This window comes from Zeugodacus cucurbitae, chromosome 6 (genome assembly GCF_028554725.1).
Source record: "Zeugodacus cucurbitae isolate PBARC_wt_2022May chromosome 6, idZeuCucr1.2, whole genome shotgun sequence".
Classification (NCBI taxonomy): domain Eukaryota; kingdom Metazoa; phylum Arthropoda; class Insecta; order Diptera; family Tephritidae; genus Zeugodacus; species Zeugodacus cucurbitae.
The window spans coordinates 71163662-71169492 of record NC_071671.1 but is presented as its reverse complement, the minus strand read 5'-3'; positions in this window follow the sequence as shown (position 1 = coordinate 71169492).

Below are 5831 nucleotides of genomic sequence, written 5' to 3'. Positions count from 1 at the left end.
ATACACTACACAGTTTATGAATATCATACAAAATCCTTTTAGTGTACTCAAGCGATAGCCAAATAAATATGCACGCGTTACAAAAGCCATAAAAAATTCGTATACATATTCTTGTTAATGTGTATGTGTGTTCGTATGAATTTTAACAATTTAGAAAAAATATTTGCATTCTTTTGTTTTCAAAAATAACTTTTTCTCTTACTCACGTCCTTCAACTTTCACTCCTTCACTTGTCCTTTCTCGCATTTCCGGTGCCCGACATCCGGTTGAAACTGTTGGCGTTGTTTGTCGTTACTTTTGGGGCTCGGACACGGACTTGCTGCGACTTTTTTGTTATGCGGAATTTTAAACAGTCAAACACACCCGCACCAGTGTTTGTAAGTGAAACTGAGTGAGGTCAAAATCGCAAAAACAAAATGTTGCTCCCTTTCATCTCCAACTGAAACAAAGAGTTGGGTTTTAACTAAAAGATGGTGAGTGACTGCACACAGGTGAGTCGGGGGCATAAAATTATAGTCGAGTTTACATTTGCCTAGTATCAAGAGCACCAACTTAAACAGAAGCAGAATGAAAGCGAGCAGAATAATCATTTTTGAATTGATGCGAATTAATTCTTTTAATATATTCTACTTTAGAGTCTTCTGAGAAATAAACTTGCAAATGTCTATACAAAAAACTTTGACATTTGGACATTGAGCTTTAATACGAAAATCTGGGAATTTCTTTGCTGGTTTTTTTTTACATTTTTTGGTTTCTCTTCGTCTACAGGTAATTGTAATTTTAACTCTTAAATGCTGTGCAAGTAAACGCCATAAATATTGTTATAAGTGGAAAACGGTTTGTGACCTTTGATGTTCATAAACGTTTTTGTTTTTGGATTTCTTCTATATTATGTATTTTACTTTCCTTCGTTTCGATTGGTAATAAGAATGGGTGTATAATTATAGCGGAGAATAAAACAAAAATTAATGAGACAGAGCTTTTGTTAGCTGGTGTGCATTTAGAATAGAAAAAGCTGCTTCTGAAGGAGTTATGAACCACGACTATTCAATTAAAGAAGACTCCATAAATATTATGTCGGTTGAACAGTAATTTCTGTCATCTTTTTCGATGCATTTTTTATATAAGCAATTTTCTGGGAAATGAAATAGTTTTGACTAATGCATTGAATAGTTAAGCTAATAAAAATATGGTAGTTGAATATATAATTGAAAGCTTTTGGTATAAACATCATTCATGCCACAAAATAAAATACGTGCGAATTTCACCAGCCAAACAGAAGCAGAATTTGAATGGAAAAAATACAAAAGTTGCTTTTCAATTTCGCCGCGATGGCAACAGCGCACTTTTTTCATAAATATTTATAGCCAAATTAATAATAAATAATGATTTATATTCAAGCAAGTGGTAGCTCAATGCAGCTTGGCTTAGTATTAACACACACATGTACATACTTACATACATACATACATTGGGTGAGTACAAATCATGAAATTCATCATACGCTGTGGTGTCTGTTGGAATGTAAAGCGCGTTCATCGAAAAGCTGCTTGCGCTTACAAACGCTTGAGGGGCCAGAGAAAAACTAAGACCATATTCTTGAAATCCTAAAAAGCTACGTAATTGGCATTAACGCGCAGACGGCGCGAAAAGCGAAAGCAAGCCTAAAATAATGAAATGCAAATGAGGCGAAAACAAATAAATAAAAATGAAACTCGCACAGCAACAAGTTCAAGTACGAGCAAGCAATCAAAAATAAAGAATATGCCAACAAAACCAATTTACAGACGCCGCAAAATGCAACAAGTGCGGCTGGGAGCTGGTGCTAAAATAATAAGAAGCTAAATTATTACACAGCTGAATGCATACTTTGGAAGGTATTACTGAAGTAATGGAGACCAAGCCGAAATGGTTGGCAACAACGTGAAAAGTATAAATTTTATAAAATTCAAGAAAAAAAAGAGAATAATCATTCGAATACGAACTGTATAATGGAATGAAGGCATTTGTGTACAGTTTCCACCTGTGGCGCCTATTTCATCTTCCCAGGCATTCGTATAGAAGCAAGGAGCTAGCAAAGATGTGAACGCTCTCACAAGTCTGTGCGTATTCAATATTTTATGTTTCCAAATGATTTAATCTCGCTTCAATCGGTGGAATCATACTTCATTGCACCACTCAAGCGTCGATTATTGAAAATTGGTCTTTATGACAAAAATTTTAAGTGCCATTTGTGGTTGCTATTTCCTGAAGTCAAACAACTTTCGAGACTCTTGCCACCAGTTGCTTACAGTATTTCTTAGGCAATGGAAAATGCAGTTAATTTTAAACTATACTGCCTAAAGACGTTCTTGGGTATATGAATACAGTTTTAAAGCCATAAAATGCATATTTAGATCAGAGCATCGAATTGGTTCAATTCAATTCATTCACTGCTTCACCTTCTCCACATATATATGTATGTGTACTGATATGTAAACATTTGTGTTTTTTCGTGTGCTTCGTACACACATTTATATTTGCCGCAAGCAAATTTTACTACTCTTATATTGCCACATTAAAGCAGAAAGCAGGAAAGAGTAGCCGAAAATGTAGCAATTAATGCACATGCGAATATGAGTCTAACCAAATTAGAAGCCACACATTGAGTGCTTAAGGCATTTATGCGAGCGTGTACGAACAAGGAAGTATGTACGAGGTATGTTCAAAAAATAACGGGAATTTTATTTCTTTAAATTTTGCGGGTTTGGAGAGTCTAATTGTCATTTTTTTAGAAGTCGTTTTACAAGCATATGAGAAATCTCTGAAGGAGACAATACTATGCCAAAAATCGAGGTTTTGAAGTGTTTCGACAATTTGGAAGAAGAGTTGGCATAAGTGCCGAATGGAGACTATTTTGAAGGCGACAAAATTAATGTAGACAAATTAATACATTTTTTTTCAAAAAAGGAAAATTCCCGATATTTTTTGAACACACCTCGTACATCTGTATAAATGTTCGTATGTTTCGTAGAAAAATAAAGTGGTGCATAAAAATTCATTATTTGGCTTGAAATGTGACTTTTCTGTGAGAATTTCACAAAGCTTTCTTCATTCGCAACATAAAAGTTTATTGAACGCATGAAATTTGGTCGAAATTACTCTCATTTTATGAAGTAATTTGCTTATTGAATTCACCGCCAATTTAATTTAAATACTATTTAATTCAAACAATTCCAAACATCTTTCACTATTAAACTCTTTATTGATTTTTTGCTTTGGCCGACATAACATGCAATTAAATGGAACGGGTCAGAAACTTTTAAATTAACATGTTAAAACATGTATGAGGTTGTAAAAAAATGCAGCAAAAACTGAATTTAAACAACGCTTATTTTCGTTATCAATTTGTTGTAAGACAAACAAACCGTTATGTGTATGTGTATGGGAAGCTGTCCATGCGCTCGGCCGCTTAATTAACGCAGCTGTTGCAAGCAATGAACCGTATGCCATGCAAGCGAGGCATTTATCGTGTAACAAGTACCGTTGAATTATATTTCGACGCGGAAAGGCTTTAAAAATATACCGCTATTAATTTAAATGTATCTAATTAGCTAATTAGGTCGCACTTTATTCATACTGATACAGCGCAATTAAATTAGGTGTTTTGGTCTGACTTTCTTCCAAAAATATATTTCAATCAACTTCGCAAGCAACGTAATGCCACTTTAATTAAATGCGGAGAAAGAAGAATAAAGCCAAATTATGATTGCCCCTAATCAATAGACCACTTAAGCCCTAATTAAAAATAAATTCACTTCCAAGTTGAGTTTGCTATGGAGTTTGTTGTGCTTTGCTGCGCTGTGTTGACACTCGAATAAGGAATTAGGAAAATTTCAACGGATTCTTCACTTAATTGACTTTCTACAACAAAAATGGTCGCTTTCTCTCTTTTTTATGATGACCTTTTTGCTTGCTTGTTTGCCCTTAATCCCTTGCTGCTCCTTAATTTACATGCTGACTTTGTGCGGGAAAAGTCGCCGTTATTTGTTTTGTTGCTTAAAAAGTTGAAAAAAAAACCTATAGAATAATACAAAGAAAGTGAGGCTGGTCATTATTCCTGTCGGCTGGTAGACTTGTGCTGCATTTGTTTATTTAATTGAACCCCAGTTCTTCAGCACCGTACAAAGTCCCCACATTGTTGTTATCTGTTATTTACATTCAAATGTGCAGTCATTCGATATGTTTAGCACCAGCGAATAGTGCCAAATATCATTCAGTTATTTATATATGTACATATATCTGTAATACACAGTTATTTAGAGAGGGGATTAGAGGCTACTGCCTTTCCCTCCCTTCTGCTCGTTGAATTGCTCATTGAATTGGTCACATTTCGTCAATGATATTCTGCGTTTATCTATTTTCTTTTGCTTATCTACATGTATGTATGTATACCTTTGTATATATATATGTACTATATATATGTATATGTATATACCCATGTATATAGTATATTCCACCTTTATCGTGTGCCTTTTGTTGTTTGTGTTCCCTTTGTTTGGCGCGCGCGCAAAAAGTTGCTAAATATGTTGACAAAGTAATCTGCCTGATCTCCCTTGGCGTTCTTTGCTCGCGCTTCGTTTTGTTATTCTTTTCGCACCGCTGCTGTTGTATTTATTGTTGTGTTTCTTATTGTGTTGTGTGCAAATGTGGCTGTAAATGGTTAAAATGTCTGTAAGTGCCTTCGCGTGGGTGTGGCACTTGTGTTGAGCGCTACATGCTTGTTTATTTAAATGCTAATATATACATACATATATACATATATATACTCGCACTCCATATCAGCATGTAATTACATGAGCGGACTTTAACTTTGCGCAGCAATTTGTAGCAAATATTTGTTAGCTTCCTTTTGGGAGTACTCATGCCAGTCGGAAGTACATACATACATACTCATATATTCTGTTTGCTTGTGCGTTTGTTGTGCAAATATTGTATGTGGAAAGGATTTAAAGTCTAACAACGCTCGCAGGCATTTTGGCAAATAAATGAACACAAAGACAGACTTTTCTTTCAATCTCCTCTTATCTAACATATTTTAATGGATTTGTAACTTGAAAAGATAATATTAATCAACTCTCTTTCTCATGAACACGCCCTTCACGGCGCCGCACTGACCGCAGCATAGTTTGTTTTCATAGAGTTAAAGTTCCGCTGAGGAATAATAAAATTAAAGTCATATTTCATGATGTGCGAGTAAATTTACGGAAGCAATAAACTGCTTTATACACGTCTGCTTAAGCTCATGTGCGCCATGGGACCCCATTTCATCACTTGTTATATTGCTTTCCCAATTTAATGTTGCCGCTGCTGTTGACAGCAATGATTCAAGTCAAGCGAAAGTCATGCATTCTTGCAATGAAACTTGCAACATCCATTGCTGCTTAATGCATCAACACACACACACACATATACGTATACATAAATATATATGTATATACAGTCATTCGCATGCGGGTGTATGATGGCAACTGTTTGCTCGTGTCGTCTGCAATCTTCAGCATTTTTGTGCGAGCGTATGTGCAGTGCATGATTAGATGGCTACAATCTCATGCACAATCAAGCAAACTGAATGTGCACAACTTGAAAGACACACACACACTTACATATATATTTATATACATACACATGCAACAAGATGCATCCTTTATTATGCACTTTTGCGAGCATTTCATCGGTTTAAATGAAATGTTGCAATTTCCCTTCCGCTGCTGCTGCATTTATCTGTATACATACTCGAACATATATTGTCCACTTTGTTAATCAAGTGTCAAAACTGTAATCTTTTATTG